This window comes from Triticum dicoccoides, chromosome 1B (genome assembly GCF_002162155.2).
Source record: "Triticum dicoccoides isolate Atlit2015 ecotype Zavitan chromosome 1B, WEW_v2.0, whole genome shotgun sequence".
NCBI classification, from domain to species: domain Eukaryota; kingdom Viridiplantae; phylum Streptophyta; class Magnoliopsida; order Poales; family Poaceae; genus Triticum; species Triticum dicoccoides.
The window spans coordinates 696,953,513-696,963,830 of record NC_041381.1 but is presented as its reverse complement, the minus strand read 5'-3'; the positions used below and the strand labels follow the sequence as shown (position 1 = coordinate 696,963,830).

The 10,318-nt window shown below is 45.1% G+C and overlaps 1 pseudogene; it reads right to left on the bottom strand.

The window, feature by feature from the left end:
- LOC119349799 overlaps window positions 1-10,318 on the bottom strand; it is a 22,871-nt pseudogene that overhangs the window by 8,021 nt on the left and 4,532 nt on the right.

Genomic DNA, 10,318 nt, shown 5'->3' with positions numbered 1-10,318 from the left:
TGTGGAAAACGTGCCGTGGCGTTTGATGATGAAGAAAAAAACCGTAGTTGGGGACCCCCTCCCCGGCAGATCGAGAGGTAGGTGGTTGCGCTGGGGCTTCGTGATGGCATGCATGCAATTGCACCAAAGTGTGCGTACATGTGGGCACGGCCAACATAGGCCCCCACGCAAGGTTGGAACGAGAATGGACACAAAACGAACGTTACGTCACGTCCGGGCAGTGTTTTTGCGATTTTTGACCTGGAAAACCCTAGAAAATGCACCAAGCGCCGGAAAAATACGCGAATTGGCGTGGGTGCTGTGAATGGTGATGGCAACGTGTGGAAAATGTGTCGTGGCATTTGACGGAGAAGAAAAAGATTTTGGTGCAATTGGTGCTGTTTATGGTGATGGCAACGTGTGGAAGAAAAAGTGTCGTCACGTTTGACGGAGTAAAAAAAACCGTAGTTCGGAACCATATTTACAAAAATTTGTTTTCCGTTTGAAATTAAAAAATAAACAAAATGACAAAATAAACATATTTAATACTGTGATATGGCTCTACATAACTGCCCGGCAGTACACTGTCTGACAGTGAACTGCCCGTGCAGTTATGTAAAGTCATATCACAATGTAAGATGTGACCATGCAATGACTACCGGAGGCGGCTATATAAACTGGTGTGGACACCATCCGGCTGCCGAGGTGGGACTATATTAGAATGGCTGCTGCATTGGCCGGCAGAGTGACAGTGCGTGACGCCGCGCGTGGGCCGGCCCATTGACTCTGCGCGCGGTGCGGGGGCAGGGTCGGCGGGGGTGAGGACTAAAGTTTAGTCCCACATCGCCCGCCGAACGACCCCGCGACCGCCTTATATACCTGCCTCCCACCGGCCTTTCGAACTCTTCTAATTCCCGCCCCGTCCCGCCACTGCCCCGGTTGACTGTGCTGTAGGCTGTAGCTGGGCCGAAAGGCCGGCCCTTTCGCCGCCCGGCTTGATCGGGCCGGACCGATTACGCGCAGTTGCGACCTGCAACCGGTTGGACTGTTTTTTTTAATCACTATTTTTTTGCCTTCTCGCGCGCCGAGGGACGCCACGACCGGCTTATATAGCCACGTTCGTGCTCTTTGTTAGATTTAAAATAGCTAATACTAAAGAGATTTGACGTTACATACCTGCCCGGGTAGCTATGTATAGTCAAATCACTATATTACCTAGCAATTCTTTTTTTTCCATTTTATCCCTCTGTGCACTTTTTTTTTAAAAACGTATGTTTAATTTGATGTTAGTCGTGCAACTTAAAAAAATAAACGGAAACATGCATCTCAACGTTACGAGAAACATGTTGCGTCACGTCCGGGGGTGTGGTATGTGGTGTTTTCACCGAAAAAATTATTGAAAAAAAAGCCACACAAATTTGAGTTCATTTCAAGGATGTTGAAAAAAAACTTCATTTGCAAGTGAATTGATCAGTGCCGGTTGTATTGCTGGTACGAGGTGGCATGCACGAAACGTGACCCAATTTTGGGAAGCAGTGGGCATGCCCATCTTAGGGCCCCACGCAAGAGTTGAACGATTTCGGACACCATACACACGTTGCGTCACGTCCGATCAGTGTTTTCAGTGCGTTTCACGAAGAAAAACATAGGAAATTCATACGGTGCCGGAAAATTATGAAAACTTGCACGCATGATGGACCTGGCGATGGATGCGTGTCCAAAAAGTTTGGGGTCCACCGGCTGACGTTAAAATGGTTGCATTAAAAATGCATTAATAATTTCTGAGGTTAAAAAAACATCGAAGATAATGGCTCTCTTTTTGAAGAATATGCATGATCCATGTGAACCTTCACAAGCTCTGAGCAGGTGAAGACTCACATCGATCCTGCATATCCTCCAAATAGAGTCCCACGAACTGAGATGTTTGTGCATTGACCGAAAGAAAACTATATAAAGGAGTCAACGGCGCGCCGGCTTAGCGATGTGGTATTAAACTACAATGCATGTTTTTAATAAATGCATCGTGGGCCAGCCGGCGGTAGTTTGACGGGACGGGCCAAGTGGCCCACTATGGCGTGACCACATCGATGACGCCGTACGTGCGTGCATGGCATGGAAACCAAGCCGCCATTACCTCGCCCCAAGACCGCCTAGCCCCGCCACCTCCATGCACATCCTCACCCGTCCCCGATCCGACGGTCGCGCCGCCGTGGCTGTCCAAACTCCCTTCCCTGCTGGCCTGACGACGGCCATACAATCCGTCATCTGCGCGCGTGACTTGGATCTCAGGCCCGGCCGTGCCGTCTCGGCAAATTCGCCGGCACCCTAAACCCTAGGACGGGTCGTCGGCCAGCGCGCTCGTGTGGGCAGAGGGCGTGCGGCTGCCACGACTAAGCCACACCGGGTGGGGTTTGGCAACGGGGGCTGCCGGTGCTCGTCTAGACGCCGGAAGGTATGGTATTAAACCATATGTAATCTTTTTTGAATCTCGTAACTAGTTAGATAACTGGCATCTTATTTAGAATGCAAGAATTGGGAGATGTGTACTGCTCGGTTGAGAAGTGGTGTGAATTGGTGGAAAAATTCACACCCAGACAGCGCATGATGCTACGTGGCACAAGTTTGGACTGTATGTTGAGAATTCCTTCCGTGAAAATGAGGAAAAATTTATTGGAATTTATGATTACAACGTATGATAGTACTAAAAAGCGATTTATTATTCGGCCAAATACAGACGGCATCAGTGTGCTTAATGAAGATGTTTACGACATATTCGGGCTACGTAACGAGGGTGATGATGTCAGTAGCATGATAGCAACAGTACAACTAGATGCCAAAAAAATGGTTCCGAATCGGTTTGTAGACAAAAGAACAGGCCTAATCCTCATCGATGAGTTGATAAAAAATATTGTTGATACTCAGTCATATGATGATGATTTTGTGAGAAGGGCCGTACTGGTTCTTATGGGTACAGTCTTAGCACCACAATCCACCAAGTTTGTTCCTTATCATTATTACAAAATGGTGGAGGATGTGAACGCTATCAAGTCATACAATTGGAACAATTTTACGTTGAGGGTGTGCATGGATGCTATTAAAAAATCGGTCGAAGATCTTGAAAAATTAAAGTGGCCTATCGGGAACTTGGCTCTTCTTCAGGTACAAGAAATTTGTAATAGTTGTATGTACATATTTTTTTATGTGATCTATGTGTCCGACTAGTTGTGTTTACTATCATGCAGTATATATACTGGGAAAAAGTTGAGCCAATTGGTGTGGATACATTTGATCCTTTGTCTCGTGAATACCCACTAATGGTTAACTGGCCAGAAACTTTGAAGGAAAAGAGAGAGACGACTATGACAACATGCACGGGCGTGGCACCGGCAATGTAAGTCAATAAGTATAGTCCTTATTGGTTGCAAATAGTAATTAACTATAGTTGTTATTTTATTTATTTATTTTTTTGTTGTACAACTTGAAAATTGCATTAGCCAAGAGTACAGACGTGCTAAGGTAGCACGTGAAGGGACTGTCCCAGATGAAGAAACGAAGAAACCTAAACGGAAAGGTGGTGGCAGGAGTAGAAAGCCAAGCACGTCAGGGGTTTCATCGAACACGACTAACAGTATGGACCGTGTGATGACATACATAAAGCTGCTTCACAAGGAGGTTCTCAATATACCCGAAAGATGTGCACAGGTAATGTAGAAGTTATATTAAACATGTTTTAGTTGTCCAAATGCTGATCGTGTTTCATTTGTGTTTGTAGATGGTAATGGAAAAGTTGAACACGGAAGGTGTGCTGTACAAACCCAATAAGAGGGACAGCAATGATGAATTTGTTAATGTACGTCAAGGAGTTGGGATGGAGAATGGCCAGTACAAGTCATCAAAATATTGGCCAGATATTGATTCACCTACCGACGTGGAGCTAGTAACATCTTTCACGTGTTTCAATGATACGGACGTGCCCGTTGATGACACGGGTGCTCCGACGACGACACCGGGTAAAGGTGACGCTACTGATCCTTTCATTATACACGATAATGAAAAGTCCCCATGTTCGTCATCAACTATACGTACAAAAGAGTTTCCGTCTATGTCCGAACCCCGCAGAATGCTGATATTTCTGATGAGTCTATGGGTGGTTTGTCACCAACAAAGTCTGAAGACATGTCTGAGAGTTTCCCGGCAAAGAGCAACATAGGTAATGGTGAAGGCAGTCAGGACAATGAAGGTAAACACAAATGAAATCCGTCGAAATATTGTCAATCCCCGTACGACCTTCTCATTACCCGCAAGAAACGTGTTAAAAAAAGTAAGTCAAGTACTACTTTATAATTCATTCATGTGTTACGTAAATTTTTTATTATTTTTAACAACTGTAGCTGCATTGTTTTAGATCTGTTTGCATCGTCACCATATTCAATTATGGCAAGTACTCTTAATATGACTCCGGATCACATAGAGGCAGCCAGAGTTTTTGTTGAGACTCTCGCATCGACAAAGAAGCATGCACACCGAACCGTGGTCGATATGCCGCCACCAGATGGGGACATATGCACGCCAGCTATGCTTCACGATGTCCTCAAGTTTAAATGGTTGAATGGCGATGTAAGTATGAGTTTGGTTTTAACAATACTCTCATTTGAACTTCACAAGTTGATAGAATTTTTTTGTTTATGTATGCAGATAATCAATGCATATTGTAAACACCTACAACACCGTGATTTCTCTGACCGTTTCATATCAACAACGTGGTTCCCAAAATTTATGTTGGGTAGGGCTAGGGGAAAGACCAAGTCAATTAATGATTTAGAATCAGAACAAGTTACGAAGAAAGCAGAAGTCGTCGCAAGAGTAATGGATGAGTATTTCAGACGGGACAAGGTATTTCTTTCATATTTATATGTTTTTGTTATTCATTACTATTTAATTGCGCTAACATCATTTGATTACTATATAGGCGTATTTTCCTATGCACGTTAATGATAATCATTGGATAACCATAGTGATGCACACCGTCAAGGAGGAGTTTCAAGTTCTTGACTCAAATTCTAAAGGCGCAATTAGCCAAAGAATTCGCAATATGATTGGCACCCTGGTACGCTAAAATTTTCACACTTGCATTCAGAAAATTATTGAGTCATACATTAAATTCTGTTTTGTTAATTTGTTTCAGAGAGCTGAAATATCTAAGGATATTATGGAGGCCAACTCTATTCTTGAATCAAAAAAATTTCCGGATGTCTCATCGTAGCCAATTAATGAGTATAAAATGCCGTCACAACATGATGGGTAAGTAAAATGAGTACATGAAAGTGCATGCTATATCCTAAGCTGATCACACATGTTTATTGCAGAGTGTCTTGTGGACTTTTTGTGATGTGGTGCATAAAATACTGGGACGGAGATCGCTGGACACATGAATTTGACCAGCAAGAGATTAACGAGTCAAGGCCACGTATTGTCGCGGAAATCATTTTTTCTGAGGTCAACAGATTAGAGAAAGTGAAGATGAAAATTGTTAAAATCATGGAGAAGGAGTAGGTATTAGCATTGGTAGGGTTTTAGTCCCGTAGAAGGTTTCCCTACCGTTGTTGGATACTTTGATCGATTGTAATGCGACATGGCACTGGGATAGATTTCGACAATTTTCCACGTTTTATTTATTGCTTTCGTGAGACACTACACATTTAAATGCGTGTGGGCAAATAATATTTTTCTATCCTAAAATGTATCAGTTTGCCTTTGCGATATTACGGGAATGTTTGGTTCATGACTTAGCTAGCCACGCCAAAGGTGTGCCGTGCCACATCTTTCTAGGTACACGTTTGGTTTTTTACTAAGGTTAGGCTTGCCACAGCTGGAAGAGGCTTTTGCTGTAGAAATTTGTGCCTAAGGTGTGGCGCTTGTTTTAGCGGCCACACTTTGCTATAGAAATTTGCTGTAGAAATTTGCCCCTAAATGTACTGTTGTTGTTGTTCCTACTCGCGGCGGTCATTTTTTATTAAAAAATATGACCGCCGTCCTGAGTTGGTGCGGTGTGGATAAAACCTGCACAATATCCCACGTCAATTCTGGTGGCAGCAGCGGCGCTGGATCCGACGAATATTCCAAGCCGTGCGGTGGCCGCCCGCCGAGGCAGTTGCGGGCCCGCGCAATCCAGCTAGTGCGGGCTGGCGCCATTGGCTGTGCGCCATGCTTGGGTCTGCTGGCCCAGCACCCGGCCGACCGACAGGCGCGCACGTCTCGTCCCGCCCTAGCCAGCGGGCACATGCAACGATCCCGAGGGGGAATATGGCGATATGTCGGCCCATAAACGACGCGCGTCGGGCGCGTGGGCCGATCCTCTTCGTGCGCGTTGTGCCGAGTAGGTTTAGTCCCACCTCGCCCGCGGAGAGACGCGCCGACCGGTTAACATACCCGCGTCTTCGCCTTCTCACAAGCTCGCTACAGAACATTAATGAATGCCCTGCTGTGCGCCGTGGCCTCCCCGCTCGGCGGCCAGAAGGCGTTGTAGTTTACTGTCCGTGCGCGCAGCCGGCCACGGCTGGGGCTTTTTTTAAAAAAATTGTCACATACATTAAATTTTAAAAATGTTCATAAGTTGACTAAGCCATGACAGCAGTAACACATTCATACAAATATAATATGTTTCACACATAAAAATATAAATCGCATGTCCTCATATAAATCGCATGTCTCATAACATTGAACAAGGTGGCATAAATATTAACTCTAAGTGCCATGTCTATTATTCTTAAACAAATAAACTGAAAGTGGTAATGACTTTCATCGAACAAGGTGGTTTAAAGAATAAACTCAAAGTGCCATGTCTCTTATTCTTAAACAAATAAATTGAAATTGCCAGTGCCTTCAATTGATTATGAATACTTCATCTTTATGCTCGGTTCTCTTTATGCCCGGTTCCTACATAACAAATTGTAAACAACTCATCAGACAATCGTGAAGAGAGAACCAAAAAATAATTAAAATTATGGAAAACTTACTTTTCATTCTCAGGGCACGTTTGCCGTCTATGGCCCTCTCTCTTACAAATGCCACAAAGAGGACCGGGTTTTTTCTCAGAAAATGATATTGGTCTTCCATTTTTTGTAACATTTGGATCTTTCTTTGCCCGCCCTATCCTGCTCTGTTTAGGGGCGCCCTTCGTGGAAACTTTCACGGGATCACCTATGACATCAACATGTTGTTCCGGCTGACGTGGCTCCTCATGCACATTTCTTGTACTACCAATGGCATCATCATCAGGGACCTTTTTCTTCGCTATTATATTCTGCAGACACTGCATCAACTCATCATAGACGAATGGATCATTTGAAGCAACATGAAAAGCTTCAGCTCCTGTTATATTGAGTTGACTATAGCGAGCACGCTGATCTGCCCCTGTCCAACCCCAGCCAAACAAGTCACTCTTTCGCTGTGCAGGCAGCCCACCTCTCGCAGCTTTCGACATCCTCTTAAGGATGCAACACTTAGGTATTTTAGATATTTTGAGATGAACCAACACATACAGAATGTGTTTGCAAGGCAATCCTTTCGGAAGCATTCGTCCACAACTGCAGTCTATCATATTCTCAGAGTTTTCAGCTCGATAATTCACGCTGAACTGAAATTTCCGGTTATTCCTCCATGTCACGATGAAGGTGTGGCAGTCAACTCCCACTAGCGTCTCAAAAATCTCAAGCTCTCCCATCTTCTTCAGATCTTGTTGAAGAATATAAAAATTGGAATGAGTGAATACTTTGGCGGCATGCTTCTCAATATCCTTATATTCTGTGACTGATGGTGGCAATGACTGATTTGAAACACAGGCATCATGCGCCTCGTTCTCACGTAGTCGGACTATGCAATTCTCATAATGCACAACTAGGTCAACAATAGTCATACCGTCGTCCAAGTGCAGGTGAAGACAAGAGTTAAGACTTTCACTCCTCTGATTACTGCGCATACCCAGAAAAAAACCATCTGACAGATATGATGCTGCCCACAGACTCCTCTTCCTGTACATCCTACTCAACCACTCTTCTGTTTTATCAGTCTTTCATTTACGAACGAAAGCGTGCCATCTCGCCTCAAAGTTGGCTGGAGAGGTGGAGTAGTACAAGAGTGCCCTAAACTCACTTAGCGATTTGTAATTAAGGTGCTTCTGCATGTTTTTTTCCACGTGCCATGAGCAGAGACGGTGCAACACATCAACCAAAACCAACCGAATAGCTCGTATCATTGCAGCGTATCCATCTGTGATGATTGACCTTGGCTTTTTCTGACAATTGGCCTTCAGGAATGTCTGGAGCAGCCACACGTATGTCGCTTCGGTCTCATCGGACACAATGGCACAACCAAAAACTGTGGTGCAACGGTGATTGTTTACACCAACAAAGGGGATGAACGGCATACCGTATCTGTTCATCTTATATGTGCTGTCGAACACCGTGACATCTCCATACAGTTGATAGTCCCGCCGCGACTGTGCATCGCACCAGAACATGCTCTTCAAACGGCCCTCCATATCGAGCCGTACTCAAAGAAAAACTCTGGATCCTTCTCCTTTCTGCTCCTCATAATCCCAATTGCCGTGTTAGCATCACCCTTCGCAATCAACTTCATTTTTTCTCGGCAACATAGGTTGTACACGTCTCGTCTCAGAAACCCACACTTATCATACGAGCCATACCTGCTAATGAAGTTGTCAACGATGATATGCTTTCTGATCCCAGCTCCTTCCATCGCTAAGATCTCGGCTATCTGGTGATCTCCCATCACTCGATGTGACCGCAGAAATACCACCTCATCTGGTCTAGCCAACAAATGGTTGTGATCATCCATAAAAGCTGCCACGAACCAAACTCCACGTCCTTTGTCCAACTTCACGACTAAATGTGCGCCACACTCGCAACGAGTCTCTGGTCTTAGCCTGCAGGTACGGCCCTTCGGGTTTAAAAATTTACTGCGACGCTTTCCTGCCCTCGAGCAAACGTATCTCCTATACCGAACAGTGGTTGAAAGTCCTTTTCCTCGTTTCACCTTATCTTTTCTGATACTGAATCCACGGTCTTTGACGTAGTTATTATAGAACATGTGAGCCTTCCATTGTGATGCAAATGTCATACCCATAACCTTCAACTGTGTCTCCAGTGCACGTTGCTGGATTTCAGCTTCCTCAATGTCCATATTAGCTCCATCCTCATGCTCATATCCATCTTCACCACTCCAACCATCAAAGTTAGCCTACAATATTCCACATAAGCAAGTGTAAGTTGTCATTACCAACTATTTATTATTCAATGACATCTTAAATTTTGGACCGAACCTGGCTTATGTTATCCCCGAAAGATTCAACACCATGATTTTCCTCGTTGTGAACGTCAATATCCTCCTGCACATAAAAAAATCATATGCACGTGTAAGTACCATATGGTTCTTCATCCGACAAAAAGAATGTACAAGACACTTACGTTTTCACTACAAGCACACTCCTCCTTCTTTTCAAAATCCTCCTCAGGTAAATTATCGTACGACGACCAGGATTCATTGTCGCTGCCATCATCATCATCTTTACTATCATTACCATTCGTACGATCAACACTATCGCTACCATCCCACTCACTCGTGTCCAAAAACAGATCCGTAAATTCAGTTTCTTTATCCATTAAATGATCTCTCAACCTACACTGCAATATTATAATAAAAATTGATCTATCAATTTTAAATCAAATTAAATGTACTACGATCATACAGATGAGAGATTCTTATCTAACAAGTGATTGCACATAATTATTTACAGATTCAATTTTTTTGACGAACTAGAAGGCTTACATGGCATGCACGTGCACTTCGGCCCGCCTGGCGTGGCTGCAGACGGCGAGGACGTTGCCGGAGAGGTTGATCACGGAGTTGCGGGCGGCGACGGCGTCCACGTAGGCCACGTCACCGCGACGACCTGCACGGAGGCGACATCACGTACGGCGGGCGACTCGAAGATCTGTCCGCGCCGGCTAGATCCCGGGTGAAGACGGGGAGAAGGCGGCGATCGGCCGAACGGGAAGACGTTGGAATTGGCAGCGTGATCACGTCTAGATTGGCGGGGAAAGGCGGCTATCGGCGGGTAAGGGCGGCGATCGGCGGGGCGGGGCAACGTTGGAATGGGCCGCGTGATCAGCGCAGGTCGTGGGTTTTTTTTTCGCGCGACGGGGAGAGGGTAGTTGCGAGCCAGCCGTATCGGCTCGAGCCGTGCGCTCGGCTCTACCTGTATGGGTACGCCACATACGGCGCGGGATACGTTAAGCACCGTATGCCCGAAATGCCCTTA